General features: G+C 37.2%; 1 protein-coding gene across 7 annotated transcripts in view; it reads left to right on the top strand.

Moving 5' to 3' along the window:
* Tet (Ten-Eleven Translocation (TET) family protein) overlaps nt 1-25,979 on the top strand; it is a 327,152-nt gene that overhangs the window by 127,321 nt on the left and 173,852 nt on the right. Inside the window, exon 1 of one of the 7 annotated variants that reach the window (XM_081760374.1) lies at nt 18,668-18,958. The exons of the other annotated variants lie outside the window; for them this stretch is intronic. The gene's annotated coding sequence lies outside the window, so the exon portion shown is untranslated. Of the gene's footprint in view, nt 1-18,667; nt 18,959-25,979 lie in introns of those variants that run through there. 7 annotated transcript variants of the gene reach the window in all.

The raw sequence follows: 25,979 nt of genomic DNA on the forward strand, positions 1-25,979 counted from the left end.
TTTTTGCGGGAAGTGGATTACAGCTCCATATTGATAGTAATAAAAAAAGAGAAAAGATGACTGGGTATCTATCAGTCACGAAAGTCATGAAAAAGTCACGAAATCAGAAAACGGTCATGAAAGTCAAGAAATTTAGCTTTTAGGTCACGATTTTATATATATATATATATATATATATATATATATATATATGGAGAAATATGGTATAGACTGAAAAGTTTTGTTCTATAAAATGTCAAAATTCACCACCAAAAATGTCTATTTTCGGCTTTAGAACCTAACAAATCGCAAGCAAAGCACGTTTCTATCGCATGCATGAAAATTTGGTCCAATTCGCACCCAAATTCGCTCTTCAGAATGTTACTAAATTTTATGGTTTGGAAAAAAAAAGTCATGAAAATGCATGAAATTTCATTTTAGAATTTGAGTAGACACCCTGGATGAGAAAGTAAGGAATAGTAATTATGGAAGGATGGACGGACACACACACACACACACACACACACACACATATATATATATATATATATTTACAGTGGCGGATCCAAGGGGAGGGCTATAGGGGCTATAGCCCCCCCCCTTGACGCTCAGGTATACACTGGATAAAATGGGCTTCAATCCTGCTTTACACTGGATAAAACGGCAAAATATGGTTTAGCCCCTCCCTTGATCATATCCTGGATCCGCCACTGTATATATATATATATATATATATATATATATATATATATATATATATATAATATTGTGCCCATCTCTTCTCTTTTGACGAACCGCTGGTGTACAGAGCGTATTTTTCTCTTGTTTCACAATAATTAATAACGAAACAGTTACCATCATTTGCTTTGGTTGTTGCGCCGTTGACATTTGTTCGTTTGTTTGTTTGTTTGTTTATTTGTTTTGTACTTCGTAATAGAAAGTTTTTTTGCGGGAGGGGGGGGGCGGTATTATTAATTCATCGTTTGTTCTTTTTCAAAAACAAATTAATGACTCACTTTTGTTTGTGTGTGTGTGGTATGTATACATACATACGTAGAGACTCATCCGTATGCACTGTGCTGTTTACACGCCAACTTTTTATTCTGTTGATAAAGCTTCTCACAAAAAACACTTTTAGTTGTTTTTTTTAAATCGTAAAGCTTATATAATAATAATAATAATAATAATGTTGTTGAGAATTCTACATTGTAGTATTACATTTCCTTGTTTTCATGGACCATTCATGGGAAAGAATCCTTTCATGTGGTTGGTAAACAAAAGAATTAATTTGAATATGGATTTATGAGTATGGTACCGTATATAATTTATTGGCGGTTTTGTAAAAATAAAATGATTACGTATGTTTTATTTAAATAAAAGCAGGCCAAAATTGGTTGTTTATACCGAATTAATTGTACAATTGAAATATATTTTTGTTAATAGATGTATGATGTAACATTAACATTTTACTTAAATAAAAATCCACTTAACGTAGTTAAAATATAGCACTTGAAAAGGTTTTAGAAATATACACAGCCAAAATTGAAGGTATTAATAGAACTCAATTCTAACAGAGCTCAATGATCCCAGTATTACTTCCGCTTTAGCATGTTATTTCAGCTCCAAGGGCTCCTTGTTGGGGTTAACACAGACTCAGTATTACCGGTTTGACACAGAGCGGTGTAAAATTAGAAGAAGGTGTTATTTGTAAAGTGTGTATAAAGAAGTTTTCAAAGTTATACAGCTAAAAATGATGTTAATACAACCCAATTTCTACACAAGCCAGCTTGTAGTCCCATCATGACGACCACTTTAGTGTATTAACACCAAGAATCCGATGTTACGGTTAGCACGGGCCTCGTATTACCGGTTTGGCACAGAGCAGTATTAAATTAGATGAATTTGATATTTGCTGTGTATGTATATAGAAGTTTTCAAAGTTATACAGCAAAAAATGATTGTTGAAACAACTCAGTTTTAACATCCCAGTGGTCCCAATGACTACTTTAGCGTGTTCTTTTAACGCCAAGGGTTCGTTGTTGCGATTAACACATGCCCGGCATGCAGTGCTGTAGTCCTAAAATTTTCAGAGCGTATACGCTGTTTTGTGATCATCTATGATTGTCATAAAAGTGATGTTTTATAGTGTAAAAGCATTTCATGTTGTCTTCTTGATGGCACTTCTTACTTAAATCATCACTTCCAAAGACTCCTACCAACCATTCACGGCACCTTTCCCTCCATTCAATGTGCTTCACTCCTCCGTTCCATGGTTCTGGGTCCATGCGTCTTAAAACAAATCCATTTATCATAAACACGCCATAGCAAGGTTGGCATCCAAGAACAGCAGTCCACATCCGAGACTTATCTTTCTACTGTGCTGGATCCCAGGTTTTTAAATGCCGGGTGATCGGCCCGGCACAACCCCCAACCTGGAGGACCAGGCTGACTGCAGCTCTGAAGAAGTGGGCGATAAAGGCGCCACATCCCGACGCCGAGTTATCATTGGATTCATGGCTGAATTAAATAAATAAATATAAACGAAACTGCTCGTAAAAATCTCCACTGGACTTAAAAGTCTCGAAAACCTTTCTACAATTTTTAATAGTATTTTGAAGAAAGTATTCACTCAGAAACAGCCTTGAAACCAATTCCAGCATTTATTACTTTAGAAAGGTACAGAACGCATAAGCTTACTAGTTAATCTTTCGAGATCAAGTGATGTGCTGGTCCCCTAACTCACCGGATCTGAACCCAATCAAACACATCTGGGATGTAATTGAACGTGACGTCAGAGCGCATCGCCCCCTTCCCGGAATTTGCGGGAATTAGGTGACCTGTGTATGCACATGTGATGCCACTCTCTCCAGCAACCTATCAACGATCATTGTGTCCATGCCAAGACGAGTAGCCGTTGTTATTCGTGCCAAAGGTAGACATACTGACAATTAGGTCATAATGTTCTGGCTGATGTGTGCGTGTATTTTAACACGTATATTTTTTCTCGAGTCGAATTTCGAGAGGTCTCGAATTCGAGTCGAATCGAGGCAGAAACTGTCGAGTAGGGACATGAGTCGAGACAGAAACATATTTTCGAGTCGAGGCACAAGTTGAGACAACATATTCTCGAGATGAGTTGAGACAGGCTTAAATCTCGACTAGACTCGACTTGTGCGCATCCCTATCAGCGACCCCGAAAACTATTGATTCGACACCAGTTCTGGTCATTTACGATCATGTTTATATATCGCCTCCCTCACCCTTCCTCAAGTTGCGGGGCTGAATTTGAATTTAAACAGCATCCGAAGTGTCAGTATTCATCTCAGCGACCCTGGAAACTATTGATTCGATACTAATATCGGTCAGTTTCGATCATTTTTATGTATCTCCTCCCTTCCCCTTCTTCAACTTGCGGGGCTGAATTTAGATTTAAACGGTATCGGAAGTGTTACTGTTCATCTCATTGAGCCCAAAAACTATAGATTCACTACTAATATCGGTGATTTTCGATCATTTTAAAATATCTTTCACCCTTCCCTAAGTTGCATCGTCAAAGTGAAATGATAAAAACCAAGCGAGGCCTGAACCTCATATATGTTATCTCATCGAGAGCCGTCGGGTGGTTTAAGAGCTTCGAAGTCACAAACATACTCACTTTCATTTTTATATATAGAGATCACTTCATCACAATTATGATAATTCACAATTATGCATCACAGTCTTCTTACAGAATTTAAACATAACCATGGATGGGTAAAAGTAATTTCTGTAAAGCATATACATTACAAGTTAATGAACGAAGGTAAATTATGAAGCTGTCTCCTAAACGAAGATTCAGGCCATGAATAATGTATAGTTGAAAAGCGTCGGTGTAATACACGAAGATGAAGTCTCTTCGTCCAGCAGCCATTAAGAGAACAAAGAAGAAGAAATTTTCTGTGCGTCGTAGCTTCTTCCTTGGAGATCGAACGTGGTACGTGCTGATACATACTCCGTTGCCTTATTGACAAAAATAGAATAGTCCTGTTAGTTAGAGCAAACACGTACGCATATAAAATTACGGAATTTTAATTAGTGGCTCTGCAGTTTCTCTGTGTTTCGTCGTTAACCAAAAGCAGAGAGAGAGAGGCTGAAAATTGTTTTCATATAGATGTGCTTGTTTCAAATTTATTGATTTGCGTCGCTTGCGTTCTGCAGTAAATCAGCATTTATTCAGCGCCTAATTATATTCAGCCAAGTTGAAAATTGATTTACGAAAGGGGTAGATAGTGAAAATACATGGTTCTGTTACTTGGAACTACAAATTTCCGATACTTTGAATACAGCCATATGCACATTTATTAAATTATTAAAAAAAAAACAAACAAACAAACAAACAAATGTGTGTACTTTAATACCTTGTACCTCTTAATTGAAATGCTATACCTTTTAATAGAATAGTAATAATAAAATATTAAACGATACTTATTCTAGCGAAAATTAATTGAAAGTACTTGAGTGTCGTACTCTTTGCAACGGGGACATATTTGAAACGAAATATTTCAGTTTAACGTCTCACGATTATACCCTTCAGGCTAAGGGAGACGAAGATTAAGGCAAGTGAATGATAATGGAAGAATTGGTGGAGTAAGAAAGTGGAAGGAAACGGGAGTTACCCGAGAAAACCCACGGACACAATTTTGTCTACCACAGACTTACTTGGACGGGTTCGAACCAGGGACCACCCCACGCACCAAAGGTAAACACTCGACCACTCAGCTACCGTATCTCTATTATTATTTGTATAATTACAATCTGAAGTACCCAACGTTGCCCGGGAATAAAGAAGTGACACACACAAAAAAAGATACACAATTTAGGGTCTCTTGCCTACAATAGTATGTCAAGCTAATGATGTGGAATTAGGTAGCGCGCAAATGCATGATTGATCAATGGTATAGATTCTAATTCTGAGTACCTAACGGTCTCTTTTCCTACAGTCATCCAAAAATATGCGAAGTGAACGGTGTGGCTTCTAGTTTTAATCCTAAATAACTGACGACCTCTTTCTCGTAGTTTATCTAAAAGTATGGCAATCCAATGGCCATAATTAACTCACTCTATGGTCTATGGCACCTGGAGGTTCAATACCGCGTTCACAAAAGCTTTCCATTGACTTCTATCCTTAGCCAACTGGATCCAGTTTCTAACTTTGTGTTCCTATTTCTGCGAGATCGTCTTAATATTGTCCTCTCATCTGCGCCTAGGTGTTCCTAATGATTGTTTTCCCATTCGATTTCCAGTAAAAACTTTGAAAGCGTTCCTACTTTCTTCCATTCTGGGTACATGACCTCCCCACCTGAGCCTCCTAGATTTGATAACACTTTTGGTAAATGGTATGGATTATGCAGTTCCTCGTTATGAAGTTTCCGCCATTCCCCATTTCCGTTCCTCTTGGGTCCGAATATTCGTCTCAGGATCTTGTTCTCAAATACTTTCAGCCTACGTTCTTCCCTCAGAGTAAGCGTCCATATTTCGCAACCATACAGCAGAACAGGCATGATTGTCATTTTATATATTTTAAGCTTCAAATTTCTCGACATAATTCGCAATGGCAAAAGATTTTGAACTGAATAACAACACGAATTTCCTGCTTCTAGTCGACATTTAATTTCTTCGTAAATATTGTTTTAGTCTGCTCTTATTGGTTGTAGATATTTGAAGGTATCCACTTCATCAAAACTATGATTTCATACTTTGACGCATCCATAATTTGCAGTATTATGATCCCGACTAACTTCTATCTCTGCATTTACTTCTAAACCCATATCCCTGCATATAAACAACACACAGACATTCAAATGTATACACAAGACAATGTACTTATTATTATTATTATTATTATTATTATTATTATTATTATTATTATTATTATTATTATTATTATTATATTACTAATGTATTCAGACTACAATTTCCAACACCCCTTCAAGAAAGAGTGTTGGGCTGGGAAAAGAGAACTGTTTTCGAAAAGGGGAGATACAATATTAGATATGAAGGAATCACGCTGTTAGCTACTATGGGGAAAATGACATAAGGCATATAAAGTACCTAAGAGAATGTCACCATTAAAATATACCGATCAGATAATACAAGGTTTATGGAAAAGAAAGTACATAGGAATGGAAAAGTGTGGTTCTGGGCAGGAAAGAGTATAGAATTCATTAAACCAATCGAAAAATTGCTGACCTGTCAGGTAGATAATGATTCAAAGCACGCATCAAAATTTAAGGGTAATTCACACCTGCTTGTTCATATCTGTAATTTAATGTTCATCTGCTTTCTGAAAGTTTATAACTTTTAGCTGCATATACTGGTAAACTCAGAATTATCCAAGCTCATAGGTTAAATACAATAACTATTTTTTGCATCTCTGTCATAGCTCTTTACTGACCAGGATTGGTAATACTCAATCAAACAATTACATTATTTAATGTTCGCCGATAAAAGAAGGTGGAACTGGCTATTCATTATTATTATTATTATTATTTGTTTGTTTGTTTATTTGTAGCAGTAGAAGTAAGCAAGCAGTGGCGCAAATCCCGGGAAGATGAGGGGTGCATATCCCGGGAAGATGAGGGGTGCATGTCCCCTGCAATCTTGGAACTGGGGGGGACTGTCCCCCTAATAATTCGATTTGAAATGTGTTTTAGGGGGAGAAATGTGATGATTTGTGTCCAATCGCTCGAAAGGAAAGTGAGATGAAATTGATGGTCTCCCAGAATAAGCCTCAAATCTGCCGCCTCTCAAGTTGAAGACAACTCTGCTTCCTCGATCCTCCACAGCATTGTTTTTCAAGTTCATAAATATTTTGAACACCGCTTTAAAAAAATGGGAACAGTCTTACCCGTCCCCCCACCCCCCAATGTTGAAGACAGATTTGCACCGCTGTAGGTATACTTCAATCCAATGAACCAACCAATCTACATTCGCTAGCTGAGACTGTGGAAATATCTTAAAAAAAAAACGTTAAAGGTAGCCGAATGAAAATCGAACACGTAACGTTCTGATAAACTCATTAAAAATAAGTGAACAGATGCCCCAGCATTTTTCGAAATTCCGCTCTTTTAGGAGATTGGGAAAAAGACAATTTCTATGTTTTTTTTCTCACTACGTAAAAGTAACATGAAGGTCGTCTCGTCTCTTTGAGCACCATGTAGAAAGGACTGAACCATTTGAAATAAATGTTTGAACATAGATAATTAGCAATTGGCTCGGACCTGGTTTTTCTATGTCACGTCCATCAAAAATGCGTCTTCTGAGAGGGTTAAAAAGAAAACCAAAAAATAGATTATTTCATGAACCTCTCAAGTTAATGAGATAAAACTTGCCATACAAACTCGTTATTAAAAATTAGTGGTCACGTACCCCAGCATTTTCGAAAATTTGGCTTCTAAGGGGGATTTTTTTTTTTTAAATCCTAATTTCCCAATTTCTTTAAGAAATCTTTCAGTTTATCGTCTCACAATTATGCATGCCCTTTTAAGCAAGGGAGACGATGATTAAGGCAAGTGAATAACGATGAAATAGTTGGTGGAATGAGAATGTGGGGAGTTCCCCGAGAGAATCCATGGACACGATGTTGTACACTACAAAGTTACTTGGCCGTGGATTGAACCAGGGACCCCATGCATAAGAGAATTTTCCATTTCATATTCATAAAATTGCCAAAGTGATGAAGCATTCGAAACGTTTGAATAACATAACATTTGCGTTCACCTGGGCATTATTAATTCCATTTTGATTCAAATAGGAATCGCGAGAGGAGGGGAGGGGCAGAAGAAGTTCAAATACTATAACTTCTAAAACTTTTTCCATAAGAATGAGCATTTCACCTAGTTCTGAGTATATTCTAATTATGTCGGGAGAAAAAATAATGTAATGATGAGACCTAAAAATAACTTATAAACTTTCTGTTGTGTTGCTTATAGCTTGTTGAACAAATTTAATTCAGTGCACGCAAACACGGCACACACACGTGTTAACGACCGGATTAGCAATTCATGAGTTGTGAAGTTCGTAATCGAAGATCGCCTGTATTACACTGCCTATGGAAAGCGAAATATTATCAGTCAATTCTCAGCTGGTTGCTTTTAGAGTTAATAAACAGAGTGCATGTTCCTCTTATGTTTTGGTAAATGATATTGCATAGCATGAGAAACAGTAAAATTTGAACTCAGAAAAGTCCTTCATCAAAGCGTTTCTCACTTTGGTCCTCGAAGTGCTTATGTTCTTGTGGTCCTCTTAAGCTGTACGTTAATCCAAACAAGACAAGAAAAATAAAATTCGATTTAATTAGAGCGTAATCTGTCACTCAAGTTCAAGAGATGATGATTCAACTTTTCCCAAAATTTGAAGAACTAGTAAATTATTAGGTATGTGTTAAATATTAGAAGTTAGGTGATTAATAATAATAATAATAATAATAATAATAATAATAATAATAATAATAATAATAATAATAATAATAATAATAATAATAATAATAATAATAATGTTCCGAAATTTGAGTAACTTCTTAAGATTCTCGTTGTTTAAATAGTAGAAGCTTCTATACAGGGTGCGGAAAAAGTCTCGGAACGGTCCAATATCTCGCGAAATTTACAGATCAGAAAAGCAAACAAAAACACAGTTAAATAGTTTTAAAAGAAAACTATCCAATGATACCAAACGCAACACCCTATCTCCACCCCTTTCAGGGGCACGGGAGTAACTTCAAAATTTTAAATGGGAACCCCCATTTCTTATTGCGCATTTATATTCTCCAGAAAAATGGACAAAAATTTGACCCAGAACTGAAAACAGTGCCTTCACAGATGGCGCTTAAATCGACACACAAAAAAGAAAGGGTATCAAAAAGATTATGAAAATGCGAATCGTCAGTCCTGTACTTTGTGGCCATACAATTAGCATACTGGACTGCGAAGTCAGAGGTCCACAGTTTGATTCCAGCTCAAGGCATCATTTATTCTTTTATTTCCCCAAATAATAAGTCCATACGTTTTAACTTCAATTAGTACTTTACTCAAGTTACATACAATAGAAATTTGGATAATTGTTCTGCAAATTAGCTTCATGAAGTGGTTCTTTGTATAAGGGTTATTAGGGTTAAAGTTCATAGTAATTTACAACAAAAACAAACCATTTTTGTCGCAATTTGTATTTTCTTGCAAGTTAATAAATTGTGGACAATTTCAATATTTTTTATCGACGTTAAAATGAATGAATTTATTATTTGGGTACAAAAGTACACATAAAATATTACTCTGCTTGGGAATCGAACTCAGAACCCCTGGATTCGCAGTCCAGTATGCTAACCATATGGCCACAAAGTGCAGAACTGAAAATTTGCATTTTCATATTGTTTTGATACCCTTCCTTTTTTGTGTGTCGATTTAAGCGCCATCTGTGAAGGCACTGTTTTCAGTTCTGGGTCAAATTACTGTCCTTTTTTTCTGGAGAATGTAAATGCGCAATAGGAAAAGGGGGGTCCCATTTAACATTTTGAAGTTATCCCCCGTGCCCCCCGAAAGGAATGGAGATAGGGTGTTGCGTTTAGTATCATTGGAAAGCTTTTTCAAAACTATTTAATCGTGTTTTTTTTTTTTTTTTTTATCTGTATATGTCGCAAGATATTGGACCGTTTCGAGACTTTGCACCCTGTATAGAAGCTTCTACTATTTAAACAACTAATATCTTAGGAAGTTATTCACATTTCGTAATATGATTTTTTTTTAATCACCTAATTCTAATATTTAACACATACCTAATGACTTACCAGTTCTTCAAATTTCGGGAAAAGTGTAATGATCATTTCTTGAACTTGACTGACAGATTACCGTCTAATTAAATCGATTTTTTTTTTCCTGTGTTGTTTGGACGTACAGCAATCGATCAGTGAAAACGGCATTTTTCTAGAGCTTGTGGTTTCCAAGATACCATTGTCAAAAAAACTGGCCACAAACATATAAACTTTTTTTGACCACAAACATATAAACCTCGCGTTTTAATATATACCTAGGTAGATTTAATTTCATGCAAATAAAATTTTGGATTTAGAAAGGGTAAAAATATTTTTGCCACCAACTGATTTTGAAAACAATAGTTACAAAGCTTATTATACCTGGACTGGCTGCATGATTGTAATCCAGCTTCTTGGAGGCGAGATGTTGTGGTGGGGACCAGCCTGTAGGATTATCTTGCGCGATGATCTGTACATCCGCCAACAACACCGCATTCGACCTCGGAGCGTACGTTAACCCTTTTAAATTTTGACCTTTTTGAAGGTAAATTATGGACTTTCAGTCAAGTAGCAACAGCATCATCTCTATTTATCCTAAGACCATGGTTTGTATCTCATTCTCTTTAGAATAGAACACTTTTCTCTATCAGTCCCTGAGTCGGGAAATTTTGAAAGAAATCGGAATTTTTTCTTTGTAAATTTTGAATTCCTCTGTACACCCTTGTGTTAACGCACATATCTCAAAATCAACTTTAAAAAATAGTAATACGTGTACTACATTTCAAGCTTCTGTCTTGAATAGTAAGGGCGGGAAAAAATATTTAGCAATGAGACCCAGATTATTTCAAAAGATCCGGATGTAATATTAAAATTCCTGAGACATCCGTATTTGTCCTAGAGTCATGGTTCGTACATCATACTCTTCAGAATAGAACATCCTTTCAAACAGTGCTATTCACATATCTCCATCATGTATCTGTGATGGAAAATTGTGAAAAAGTTTTTTGTTTAAAAATATCCCATTTTTTACCTGTTTCCTCTTTGGACCCCCTCCCCCTGTGTTAACACAGAGATCTGAAACAAATCTGAAAAATACTAAGGGATGCACTGAATGAGTGTGCAAAATTTCAGTCTTCTAAGTGCAAAAGTAAACCTGCCAAAAATTTATAAAAATAGGCCTAACAATTTTTTTCGTAAGTTATGACGTCATCACCTCCTACGTCTCGACGCAGAGAGGCATGAAACCGTACCTAGCGTGTTCTAAAAAGAAATTCAAAAGCTTTATTGGTTCTTTTTTTAATCGAATAATGAAGACTATCGAATATACTAAAAATATATAAATAAAATAAAAAAAAAATGTTTGTGTGTCTGTTTGTCTGTGTGCAGCTTGGAGACCAAACGACTGGATTGAGAGTTACCAAATTTTAGTCACGGGTACCTTGATTCAGGCCCCAGACCAAAATGAAGCTTTAAAAAAAATAATCAAACCAGGGGTGTCTCAGGGGGGCGTTTACCGGAACATGTAGTAGAAAATGACGGATATTAGTGTTAAATTCATAGTTTTTGCGCTCGCTGAGATCAATGGTGAACCTCCCATCGTATTATCTTCCACATTCACCCCATTTGGTTACTGACCAGGGATCACCGGAAGGGGGGGATACCGAGACATGTAAAAAAAAAAAAGTCCACAATGACCGATATTAGTGGTAAATCCATAGTTTTCATGGTCGCTGAGATCAATGGTGACACTTCCATTAGCGATTACTTTCAAATTCAGCTACCAATGTATGCGGGCGGGGGATCACCACCAGGGGAATACCAAGACATGTCAGAATACTCCAAAATGACCAATATTATTGTCAAATCCATAAGTAAAATAAGTGTTTTTTTTTTTTTTTTTTGTCTTTCGTTGTTTAGTTTGTTTACATAGATATTTTATCAGACCCATTGCGAAGAATGGGTATTTCAGCTAGTAGTACAGTATATATAATTTAAAAGGGTTAATAACAGTAGTTTTTATCCTTCATAGTTTGGGTGATCCATTAGAACGTAAAGCACAAAACCTCAACATATCATACAAGAAAAAGCTGTTTTCTATCTCATAAACAAACTTATTTGCAAAGAAAAATAATTTATAGTTGAAATGTGGGTACGACAGTATTTTCTCTCTCTCTCTCTCTCTCTCTCTCTCTCTCTCTCTCTCTCTCTCTCTCTCTCTCTCTCTCTCCAGGAGATCAAACAAAACTTATTTCCTTTAGATGAAATAAAAGACAGTGCGTGCGTTGACCGTTATGTCCACAAAAGACCAATTCATGTTTCTTGTATTTACTTCGCTGGTGATTAATGTTTGTTCAAGACGGTTGTTAAAAACTTATATAAGCAATGCCCATTGATCTCAAAGCACGTAGCACTTCCGTGTCCGGCTTCGTCAAATATGTATTCCTTCATTTCAAAGTCTATTCATAGACTTTGTAGGAATATATATTAAATACAATGTTTTGACAGATATCCTATTGAAATTATGTTTGTTGATGACTTACAAATGACACTGTAATATGCAAGATTTGGACAATAATTTCAAACATTGCATGTATGACGCATATCTTGATTTGCATACCGAGGTCAGTCACTATTTCTCGTTATTTTTTGTACAGTTCTATGTAGTATGTTGGAATTTGTTGCGATATTGATGTTTGTATTACTGTATAGTCGTCAGTAAAAGTAGATATACCTCAAATTTTCATTTGTTAATATCTCTGTGTATAGCTGGATCTTTTTTTTTCTTTTTATCGTTTTTCAACTTAGAAATAAGGTAAGTGAATGAAAAGCACGCTCACATTGGTCAGTACAGAAATTCCGACATTCAAATCTCGCGCCACATCCGTATGCACAGGAGCATTATCATGCAGCATGCTAGCTCAACGCAAACGACTATTTCATATGGCTACTTCCAGCAAACTGACCCAGATTGAGGGCTCAAAATGATTCCTTATTCCTTCTACAGATGGCACTATATTCCATGAACGACTTATCACCAGTGACATATGGTATTTCAGTGTAAGCGGAAACTTTTGGAAAAACCCTCGTACATAACTTCTGCTACTTCTCAACATATTCACCATACAATTTTAGTTACTGATCATCGAGTAATACAGCTTTTTCTGTGCCTTCATTGTAATCAGTTGCCACCAACGTATCCAACAATGTGCGAGTCTTTCGCCGCCAACGTATGGAGGAGTCTGTCAGCGTGAATCATTGCAAGTGAGATGGTAACTACGATCAAAAGTAATGTGTGCTAGAACCGTATTACTGCGTGTAAGTGTATCCACCTATGAAATAAAGTTTGTTCATGAGAACTAAGGTTGCCAACTGATCGGTATTATTTGTCAGGCTCAACTATGTATTTCAAGGTTTAAAATACAATTATTCTGACTCTGGGCACGTGCTGGTAATTTTATTCGTCAGAGTTGGCAACATTTATTAGTGTCATTGTTACCTTACTTTTTGAATTTCTCTCGTACTTGAACCCACATTAAAAAAAAGAAAAGAAAAAACTTTTCTGCTGGAATTATTTCCCACTTGCTGTTAAGTTGCTGTTCAATAACAAATTCTGAAGAATCTCTTCTTTTTCCTAATCGTTCCATCCTGGAACTTCCCCCCACCCACTTGACTAATATTTGTCCCCCTTTCATTATGGGCAGTCCTTGTTCAGAACCATTCCCCCAAAAGAAAGAAAGACATTAGGAGAAAAGTAGTTTAGGAGTTATTGCAAAGCTTATTACATGCTAATGAGTTTTCAGAAACTGTCTTCTAACAATTTCAGAAACGAGCATTCAAATTTAAAGAGACCATTTCTTTTAGAATACTAAACGTTCTCGTAATGTTTTTATTTTAATACTAGTGGTATCGTTCTCTTGGTTTTCAGAGTTCATAAGTTTAATCCTCGTCCATGAGAATAATCAGAAAATTTGAAAAAGGGAACAAGCTGAAACAACATTGCAGTATAGTTGTGTTTGCTCATGTTAATATATGATCATAATCATAATTACGTTACAACTTCGTGTGTGTAAATATGCATATGTGTTTTTTGCAAATTGCTGGAGGTTGTTATTCTGAACTGTTCGTTTGCATTCTCTCTATGCTGAAATGTGTGACATGTCTAATTTTCTGAACTAAAGAGCCTTCTCTACAATAGAATCTGGATGTCTTGTCATCCTGAGATATTTTTACCAGACAAATATTACGACTATGTAACGTTTAAAATACTAGTCAACTGCAGAAGTCAGAAGCTCATTTATTTTTGATCGTCTGTTGTAAATAAATTAGAACACAATATTGTGTCAGTTCATGTTATATTATTATCATTTTCAACTTAAAAATGAATCAGAAGCAGTATTGTGCGCGGCACCGGAATTGACGTTTAAGTTGTGCTTTCACGTCCACCAATTAGGTTACATTAATGTTGTCAGCTCCCAGGCGAACGCTTGATACCACTTAACCTTCTTGCTTCAGAGGAAAGAGGTCATGGGATCGAATCTGGATGTCTTGTCATCGTGAGATATTTTTACCAGACAAATATTACGACTATGTAACGTTTAAAATACTAGTCTACTGCAGAAGTCAGTAGCTCATTTATTTTTGATCGTCTGTTGTAAATAAATTAGAACACAATGTTGTGTCAGTCTACCGTACTCAGTAGGAGATCGAAACCAACATTCTCCGTTTATGTTTCATTCCACGTAACCTGATAGATCAAAAACAAACTTTCCTCAGTTATAGTTTTTTCTACCTAATCCAAATCCAAAACAAACTTACTTCGCTTACATTTTATTTCAACTATTCCGATAGAGCAAAACAAACTTTCTTCGCTTACATTTCATTCCACCTATTCTGATAAAGCAAAACAAACTTTCTTCGCTTACATTTCCTTCCACCTATTCTGATAGAACAAAACAAACTTTCTTCGCTTACATTTCATTCCACCTATTCCGATAGAGCAAAACAAACTTTCTTCGCTTACATTTCATTCCACCTATTCTGATAGAACAAAACAAACTTTCTTCGCTTACATTTCATTCCACCTATTCCGATAGAGCAAAACAAACTTTCTTCGCTTACATTTCATTCCATCTATTCTGATAGAGCAAAACAAACTTTATTCGCTTACGTTTTATTCTAGTTCAGGTGGATAACGTACTTTGTACTATCAAACAGTCAAAACTGATTTTTAATATAATAACAACTACGGATAATCCCTCGTACCAACTTGTGAGTTAACCACTAGAAAAGATCATTTACTATTGTTAGTTCGGGGTGTAATGTTCTTTATAAAACCATACCATATATAAGGAGTCCTGACTGATCGACGCCCACGTCAAACCGCTTAAAATTTGAACAGGACATACGATTTGGTAATGTAAGGTTCCACTAAGGAAGAATTTTGGGAAATTCTGCGGAGAAGTCGGGAAAAAGGGGTGACAATTATTATACTAAAATATCCATATCTCGGAATCTGCATGTTAGAGACATGAAATTTGGTATATAGACTTCTCATTTAAAATAATTAGACACGTATTTCACAGTTTATAAAAAAATATTTTGCCCTAAAAAAAAAACTGAAATCTTTCAGTTTAACATCCCATGATTATGCCCCTTATGCTAAAGAAAACGGATGATTAAGTCAATTAAATGAGGTAAAAATTGGTGAAATGAGAATGTAAAAGGAAACCGGAAAACCCACGGATACAATGTTGTCCACCACAAACTTACTTTGTCGGAGATCAAACTAGGCACCCCATGCACCAGAGGCAAGGATTTTTTTTAAAGTAGGCGTTGTAATTCCTAAAATAAGATGATCATATCTCGAAATCTCTTAAAGATAGAGGCATGAAAATTGGTATTTAGGCTTTTAATTTAAAATAAAGATGTATTCCAGTGTTTTTTTGTGGTTTCTTTAGAAGGGAGAAAAAAAAGAAAGATGGGGTTGTAATTGTTAAAATAACACGACCATATCTCAAAATCCTTTTCTTAATAAAAGACGTATTTAAGCGAATTTTGATGTTTCCCTTAGAAGGGAAGAAAAAAGGGTAGGTTGCAATTGTTATAACATGATAGCCATATCTGGAAATTCCTTAAGATTAGAGAGATATTGCGATGTTAACATTAGACAACGTGAAAAAAAAAAAAATGCGTGGGTTCGGGAGCTAGCCGAAGGCTAGTGTACGTATATATTCTGTCGAAAACTATTTGTACTTTGTTTACGATTGTTTCAGATTTCGAGAAACAATTAAGTGCAGTAGACACTTGATTATCCGGCCTAACATGGGAAGGGCGAAAGAGCAGGGCTGATAAAGCCGAATAAGCCTGAGATGTATACTGCCCTGCTAAGCGAAAAGGCCTTATCTCCATTTCACATACTTTCGAGAAAATAAGAAAAACGCGTTTTGGCTTAGGCTGTACGTTCAAATTTGTTGTATTTCAGTAAAACTTTATTAAATATATTTTCACAATCTAAAATTTGTGTGGTAATACAGTTAAATATTTTTTGCTTATGAATTGCCACTTAAGGTCTTTTTGCTTTCAGTTCAGTTTTGAACATAAGGTAAACACTCATGACGTCATTACTCCCTACCTATTGGTCAAACCACGTCAATTTCACTTTAGATAGATGCAGAATTGTACTACGAACATTCCCATACCAATATCTCGATTTTCGAAAAAAATGTGGAGTTAAGGTCTTTTCGCTTAGAACGGCAGTATAATAAGCCTCACTTCCTACCCCACTTATACTATTAAAAACACAGTATACTGAACCAAAACTCTATTTGATTCATAATTTCTGGCCTCCTAGGCTAGAAATTATGTATTGTAGTCAACATTTAAAAAAAAAAAATACTAGAGGAAAAAGAAAGACAAAGAATAAAAAAAAATATTTTACACATTTTAGGACAAACTTTATAATATCTAACTTAATTGCAGGAAATATACAATGACATACATCATACATCCAGTTTTAAAATAAACTAAACACTTAAAGTAAAATGTAGGCCTAGATACTTAAATGTATTTTACTCTTCATTGATAAATGTGAAAAGGTAGATCTTTAAAAAAAAAAAAAAAATCAAAGGTTACCAGATGTTGAAAAAGCCTGATAGGTGACTGCTTCTCCCTGGTAAAGTCGCGTTTTAATGAAGACGCTAAACGTTGAGTAGATCGTTCAAAAAATTGTTCCTCATTTTATTAAGTTTTTTTTTTCTCTTTAAATAGGCCCGATCGATGAGTGTCTACTATACGTATATATAATGGAATACTGTCAATTTTCCTTTAAAAAAAAAACATGAAGAAACCTCATTCATGTTGATGGGAGGGATTCGAACTCAGGACCAAAACGATGTACCAGCTGATCCACGGCCACTTTTTTTTTTCATTTTTCTCAATTCCCGTTGAAGACAAATGCCTCCCACCTCACTGCATCTTCCGTCCCCTCTTAAAAATCCTACACAACTGTAATACGCTGAATGAATTTTAATTTAAAAATAAAGATTCACCACCTCCAGCACTCTCTCGTGATAAAGAAAGTAAGCAATGGCTGAAATTTAAGTCCCATACTACTGACTGACATTGTGTTACGTTTTCCGCTGGATCTAGTGAATAAGCCTCCGCAATGTACCTGTCCAGCATTCATTCAGTTTATCCAAACTCATTATCTCTAAACTGAGAGAGGCTCGAATTATGACCTTGTTAGTCTTTTAAAAATCCAGTAGGTATAAATATAAAATTCTCACTCCACTTTCTGTCTATGGAGACATCAGAAACAATTGCCATTATAATCTTTTGTGAGTGACATTGGAAATGGTTTCGTGTTTGATTCTCAGTTGTAGCACGTTGCATGCATAAATAACAAGCGAACAATACATCCCACGGGATGCCTTTTGCACACGGTACGTGATGATTGATTTTCGCATCGGGGGCAAAACTTAATGATGTGTGTTAATAGGTGATAGTGACTGACTGACTGTTTCCGAACATGTGTTCTTGTTGTTGTTTTGGTGGCAGTCAGACCCAGTGCGTGTGTATGTGTGTTTGTGTGTATATATGTATGTATGTGTATAAGTGTGTAGATATATATATATATATGGACGTGTGTGTTTGAGGTGGGGCGTTCATGTAACATGTTTCCGGTTTGGGTTTTCTCTTTTGCCTTCGAGGTGCAGGTTTTTGATGTTCAGCTGGTGGCCGCCGCGCTCGACCGAGATTCATTGAGAAGACGACGTCAAGAGATGGATAAAACGAAGAAAAGAAGAAAAAAAACAGTGGGAAGCCGTTCTTCCTGTATTCTTTTTGACTAGTTTCTCTTCCTTTTTTTATTTTGTTCGTACTCGTGTTTTTGGTTTTTTCCAGCCTTCTTCTTGAGGGACCTCAGGGGCCAACTAACCTAGCCCAAGATGTGGTCTCCCTTTGCCTTGAGATGTGTTGCCTTTTCCATCCATGGGACCCCTTAGGTATTGATCCTTTTTGCGCGTCCCATTACACGGGTGACCCGCAGCTGGTCCCCCTGGCGTGTATACTCGCGTTGTAGGGGGAGAAAATCGACAAAACGTTTCGTGGTAGTAAGCGAGGAGTCCCGCCTGGAGAAATAAAGTGCTGTTTCGCTTCCGAATCCATCCCTGTCGGTTCTCGCGGTGGTTGTCGAAAAGAGACGAAGGGGGAAGAACTTTTCTTTCCAATTCCGACAGCCTCCCTTACGGATCTCCTCATCACCCAGCCCGGGGCATGCAGTGACCGGGCCGGTTTCCCTGCCTGGCTCATGCGTGTTTCGTTGTCGCGGTGCGGGGGAGAAAGGGGTTAGAACAGGGGCGTGCAGGGAGGCTGGGAGAGGGGGCGGTTACCAGCGATTCTCCTCGTTGCTCTCTCGCGCGCGGCGGCTCGAAGACGTCGGTCGAAACTTAACCCACGGCGGTCCCCGAGCACACCCCCAGCCAAGTCGAACGCAGAAGAGTGGATTTACTCTGGGCTCTTAGAAGGAGAATACTCCCAGTCGGACAGATTTTGTACGGCAACAAGTAGTAGAACAGACGTGGTCCTCTACGAGTTATTTTTTGTTAATAGATATCAAAAGGCATAGAGCAGTGAGATCAGCGGAATTTTTTTTGAATAACTCGCCACTTCGGTCAGGGACACCACCACCAGTCGAGGCAGGTAAGCAAGCAGCGCTCCTCCCCATTTTTACAGGTGAGCCCCCGGGTAGGGAAAAGAGATCAGCATGAAAGCATGCGAAAACTACGGTGATGGATGTGTCAAAGGGGCTTGTTTTCACCTGTTGTCTTTTTTTTTTTTAATCCTTTATGTCTTCATAATTTGTTTGTGTATATATGTGTTTGTTTTGGAGGGATTTTTTTCCCACCGAGGGAAATGTGTTCTGGTACATTTTGGCGGGCATCTGTGTTTATCTTATTTCGATGGTTGCCAGTCAGCGGGAGACATGGCTGGCTCGTATAGCGTCCTCTTTTGGGTGAATTGGGAAAAAAGGGTGCTGCTTCTTTTTTTAAGTCATATTGCACCGCGAAGACGTAATTATTATATTACTACAGAGGTAAAAAAAATAAAAAAAATAGTGATTTATAATACTTCGAAACAAGAATTGTATAATGAATTACTTGAAGTTTGTCGTACATAGACGCATAAACATGTTAAGGTCACTGACAGCAACGGATATCGGTTCGAATACCGTTGATAATTTAACATAGTTTAAATCTAAACGTAATTATACACAGTTTTGGATTGTATTTTTATCAAATATCAATACAGTCGTCACTTGTACGCTTATAGAGCTGTTTCATTGCATTTTCAGATGTATCGGTGAAATGATTGTTCAGAAATATATTTTATGGCAAATACCGACACAAGGCTGTAGGAACTCATTATGATTTTATTATATAAAGATAATAAACCTATATTGAGCTGGCATGATTCAGATAAAAGTATTCATTAATGTGGATGTCCGTGGACCCCAGTTCGATTCTAGAAGGGTCATTGACTCCATTAGCTCATATGAAAGTAACGTAGGGTGTTACTAGGTAAGCAAATAAAAAAAAAAAAAAATATCCACACATGAAGCTGCCAAAGGGGATAACATTTTTGTTTCCTGAGCCTGGTTCTGGGATTAAAGGGTCATTTTTATTTTTTAATATTTTTTAATCGAAGTTTGAGCCTAAATTATATGAACAAGTGCAGTACTGCCCAAAATGAAAAAGAGAAATCAGATACACGCTCTAGCAGTCAGTGGCGTACCGAAGGGACTACAAGTACTTTCTAATCCTAGGATATATCTTCATTAATTAAACTAAATTTTGGTAGCTGTAAAGGATTGTGGGCTGAATCTGCCCTGAAAAAAAATATTTATGACGCAATAAAGAAAAAGAGTCACCCGTTTTCTTTAAAAGAAAACGTTTTGTTGAGGTTCGTAAAGTCTAATATGCAGGGCGCTGGTACTGGGTTCGATTCCCGAAAGGTGCAGAGGTTTTAATGTTGGTTTAACGTCAAGAGGCAATTGGTGGAACTACTTAATTAAGAAATGGTGAACTCCGATATGGAAATCTAGAAATAGTAGTAATAGGAGCTGATGAGCTGACCCATTACCTAACTCTGAAGTTATACTGGGTGGCCATTGTTTTTTCACGGGCAATAACGTCATGAACCTTTATTTCGTAGCCTATGTAACACTAAGCCGATGAAGCTTCAGAGTTCCCGATTGGCTAGAATTTGTTTTCAGTGTGTGTGGCCTCAGGTTTTTAAATTTAAATGGGGGGTTACATCTGTTTCAGATAATGCACTAAATTTTACGTCTTTTACTACCGCAGTACCTCCCCTCAGTTACTTCACCTGTTCATGAATTCGACGCAGCACTAAAGCAAAACAGCATCTGAGAGATGCCTAATTTATTCAGGTACGTAATTAAAAAAAAAAAATGTAGAAGAGAAATCAGATAGTTACACGTTCTAGCAGTCAGTGGATAGCGAGGGGGCTACACGCACTTTCTAATCCTAGGAGATAATATCACTAATTAAACTAAATTTTGATAGATAAAAAGGAATTCTCCTTGTGAACTCCCCCCCCCCAATATAGATCGTGGCTATACTACTGGTGTTGCCAAATATGCCTCCAGCCAGAATCGAAACCCAGACGTAGCCACCAGCTCTTTGCTGCTTATTAAATCTTTTGCAATATGAGTTATTACATTGAAATTAAATTTCAAGTTTTACATCCCGCTTTTATTACACTGTAGGCTAAAAGAGACAAGTAAGTGATGAAAGTGAAGGGCCATAAAATAATCGTTGGAATGAAAATGTGGGAGGACATGGGAGAATCTCGAGGAAAAACAATGTTATGCGCGAAAAACACGTGGGCCGGGAATCGAACCAGGGATTCCTCACATAAGAGGTTAACGATACGAGTTGTCAAATTTTGTGATTCTTTCATCAACAAATTAGATTTTAAGGTTGGCGTAAAGGAACAAGTTTTGCTGATAGATGTCACTACGGTCTTCATATCTCTCGTGTATTTTTTTTACCTTTCACGAAAATTTACAATTTCTGTTACAAATTTCAACCTCGAGACTTCAAATTTCTAGAGGAGAAACTTAATAACCTATCGAAGGCAACAATCCGTGCCATTTTTTTTATTTATAATTTTTTCATTGTTGAAACAGTTCCATTGTTAAAGGTTAGGATATCTATTTCAACAATGAAGAAAACTACAAATAAAAAATCTGCACGGATTGTTGCCTTCGATAGGTTATGAAATTCCTTCTCTCAAAGTTTGAAGTTTGTAAGTTAAAATTTATAAGAGAAATCGTGAATTTTTGTGAAAAGTAAAAAAATACATGAGAGATATACGAAGACTGTAGTGGCATCTATCGGCAAAACTTGTCCCTTTACACCAACCTTAATTTAATGAAATTTTACTCAAGCATTTGACCTATATTTCCGAAAAAATTAAAATAATGTTTAAAATTATATACATATATGCAACCACCAAGTTTTATTTAAGTGGTTCCGCTCCCCTTCGGTTGAGTCGATCCCAAAGAGAAAACTGTTACAGAAATATCACTGAAAAAATTAAATATTTAGTTTAACATCCCACGATTATGCACCAAAGTTAAGGGAGATTGTGATGAGAAATGCCTGAAATAGTGTGATGAAGAAAGTAGATGGAAACGGAAGAATCCCGAGAAAACCAACACAAACGGTGTTTGTCCACCACAAAGCTCTTTTGGCGCGACCTGGGGTCAAACCAGGGACCCCATGCACTTGAGGTGAACTAAGGCACCGCGGGCTCCGAGATATCACTCACTTACATTGTAGGTATAGAACGGTTTCCCGCTCCATTCCTAAATGCTGTAAGATGCAGAGTCATTCTCATATCTTTGATCCGTTTGGCTACAGACTTGTTTGTAACATTATCAATGATTGGTATATGATTATTTTAATTTTATTAAAAGTTGCTTAAGTAGTTTACTTTCTAGTGAGCACTATACATGTACTACGGGGGATACATAGGGGAATATTGATCAATAATAGTCGAAGTTAGGTAGTTTTCCCGCCCATTTTGTCTATCGGAACAGAAAATGTTTTCCGGGTCTTTTTTCCTTAAGAGTAAATATCATGACTGTTGATTTAAGTTTAATAATAAGTGCCTAGTTGTATCCATCTAATATTTTTTTCGAGAATTTAAAAATAAATCACTCCTGTGCTTGATATTACGTGAATAAACATGAAACATGCACTGAATATATACTTCAGAACCAAATTACGTTTGTTGGCGAAGAAAAGTTACTTTTGTGGGACGGATGAAAGAAGTTAAGAAGAAAATCTGAGTAAATATGTACTCGATGTGGTCTCGCGTAGCGTAGTCGCCAACGCTCTCGCCTTTGGTGCGAGCGGTCTCCGATTTTGATTCCCGTTGGGGACTCTCATTCGAAAAGGTGTAACAAACAGCTTTTTCAGGCCAGCTACCCTGAATGAGTTTTTTTCCTGGTTTTCCTCCATTCACACCATGCAAATGCCGGGATGTTACCTATATATAGGTCCCAGGCCTCTCTTCCTTGCTGTCCTGTTCCCCGGATAATGTGCTCGCCCATGGACTCCTCATACGTGACGGACTTTTAAGGACATAGGTGTCGGTAATGCTCACAAATACGTGGGTTTCCCGTCATGAAAATTTACCCCTGTAGCCTCTGATATTGCGTCCTTGAGTTTAAAAACTAATGTGATTCCTTACCGAAATTGGAATTTTCCCTTCTAGGAAAAAATAACACTAAAATAGCTTTCTCGATCTTTTTTTTAATGAAAATTTTTAAGTTTAAAACCCACGTTTATGCCCTTTAGACTAAGGGAGACGATGGTTAAGGCAATTGAATGATGATGGAAGAATCAGTGAAATGAGGATGTGGAGGAGACGGGCGAACACGACGTTGTCCATCAGAAGCTTACTGGGCAGGAACCAGGCCGGTAGCTAGCCCCAAAATTTAGGGGGGGACGGTAGAAATTAAGGGATGATCCAACCATATTATAGTTCATTTGCAAGCTTACTGTGAAAATTTTAGAGGGGGTCAGCAAAAATTTAGGGGGGTGGACCCCCCTATACCCCCCGTGGATACGGGCCTGGCGGGAACCGAACCAGGGACCCCATGCGCTTATCTCTGAGCAAAATGTCTCCCTTTTCCAAATGAGGGAACGTTTTTATGAGTTAACGTTCTACAGACCACATGTCTTTTCCGAAAAGAAATTAAATATAGACTAATGTTTTCACTATATGTTAATACCACCCTACACTTATGTATTCAAAACAGTATTAATTGAAAATAATTTTGTGTGCCTGTATTAATAGAAGAAAGTTTTTGTACATTTTTTTTACAATAATTGAAGGCTGGGTGAAAAATTGAAAGACGCTGGGTGGTATATAATTTCCAGACTTTGAGATTCTTAACTATAGTGTATATGATATGCAATGCACTTAAATTTCATTTTCTTTGTCGTTTATAGACTAACGTTCAATCTAAAATGACTATAGTTTGAGAAACACTACACTAAACCCCAAAGATTAAAATAACTTTTTGTTGTTGTTGTTGTTGTTGTTGTTGCAACTCAATGCATAAATCACGCATCGCGCAGTTGACTGTGAGCAATCTGGCCGGTCATATCACTTCGTTGGCTATTGAGTTAAGGAGTTCTGTTAGAGAAAGGCTAGATTTCCAGTGAAGCATTTTTTTTTCTTCTTATTAATCGGTAAACTAAGAGGTAACTAATTCCAGTCACGAAAGCGAGAAATATTGGCAGAGGAAGATGGGGCTAACTACCCACCCAAAGGGGTACTCACAATTTTTGGATCATCATCCAAGATATGCTATTGAAATGCTCGGAGATTGAGAAACAATTATTAGTAATATTATAAACCAATTAGCAAAGTAAACGAATGGTCCCATAATGCGATAAGAACACGGACTATGAATTTAAAAAATGATCGTTAACTCATTTATCTACGAGTATCTATATAAATAATAATGAAAGTACCAATCACGACAGTCTACGATGTCCGATATCTTTAACGAGACGTGTCCCGTCTACGTCTTGTAGTTTGGTGCAAGGCATGTCCCGTCTACGTCTTGTAGTTTGGTGCAAGGCATGTCCCGTCTACGTCTTGTAGTTTGGTGCAAGGCGTGTCCCGTCTACGTCTTGTAGTTTGGTGCAAGGCGTGTCCCGTCTACGTCTTGTAGTTTGGTGCAAGGCGTGTCCCGTCTACGTCTTGTAGTTTGGTGGAAGGCCTGTCCCGTCTACGTCTTGTAGTTTGGTGCTGGTTTCATCATCCTTTTCCCACCTTTGCATGACACGTAACCGCAAAGTTTGCGAAAACCCGATTAAGTCGCATTCTTTCCGAGAATGTTTATTACCAGCTGTCTGGCCATTACAATCTAACCCCTACCAATCTCTGATATATCTTCCCCATTCCATTTTGCGGACAAGCATCACACTGACTGGGTTAATTCCCTATCATCGTCTGGCGAACGATTCTGCCTCTTAACGTCAGCTCCACGACTTCGTTCAAGAAGTTGCACGTGGTCATAATATTTTAGCTCGTGAGTGTATATTCCCAGGTTGCGAATTTATCTATATTGTGAAGCCGAGTACCTAATTTTTTTAAGAGTTTTAGATACAGAAATATTCCATTTTACGTTGGAAGTACGTAACCAGAGGTGGTCTCTCCCTCTCCTCCCATGGTTCACGATATCCTAAATTGTCTTCTGGCATGTGCGTTCGAAAAGTTATACTTGGCATTCAAGAGTTCTGAGTCGGCACTATTGAAATTGGTTGTCCTTAGTGTGGCCCACGAAACGAAACGAGAAATTCTCGTCTCGAAAATGAAGCGAGAAATTCTTATCTCGAAAATGAAACGAGAAATTTTCGTCTCGAAAATGAAACGAGAAATTTCGTAAGTCTCGTGTAGGGATGCGCACGAGACAAGATGTGTGGCTGTCTCGTCTCGAAAATGTGCTGTAAAAGTGATGTCTCGACTCGAATATTGTCAGGAAAATCCTGTCTTGACTCGTCTCGTGCGCATCCCTAGTCTCGTGAGCAACGATAGTTCATTCAAGTCGTAGATTTCAAACACGGCTTTAGTGCTATAATGATTCATGGTATTAAAGACGGATTATGCAAACACAATGAAGAATATATATCAACGTTTAAAGATACCGTACGCATCATTACACAATATGCTCCAATAATAGTTTAATTGTTGCTATATCCAGGGGTAAAAGTGAGAGGGAACATCATCCCCCCACCTCGAGAAATTATGTGCTGCGTCCCCCCAGTTCCTAAAAAAAGCTACAATGGGCAAAGATAGGCAGGGGGGAACGGTGTGACGTGATGCCGCTACCTGTCTTCCCCCTCCCTTTTTCAGATACACTTTTACCCCTGGTTATATCACAACGTTTGTGGACGTCTCGTGACGCTGAAGGGCTCTGGTAGACGAAATTAAGAGAAAAATAAGGGCATGCATTTTCTGCAGAAATTTACAAAATGAGACGGAAAATAATTTTTTCAAGAATCAAGTACCCCCCAAAAGATTGTTACGTTGCGTTTTTAGGTTTTTTCCTCATCGCTGGTCTAGTGGCTATCACATTCGCTTTTCGTATACGGCGTTCCGGTCTAGTTCTCGACGG

Source organism: Thermobia domestica, chromosome 5 (assembly GCF_964235325.1).
Source record: "Thermobia domestica chromosome 5, izTheDome1.hap1.1, whole genome shotgun sequence".
Taxonomy (NCBI): domain Eukaryota; kingdom Metazoa; phylum Arthropoda; class Insecta; order Zygentoma; family Lepismatidae; genus Thermobia; species Thermobia domestica.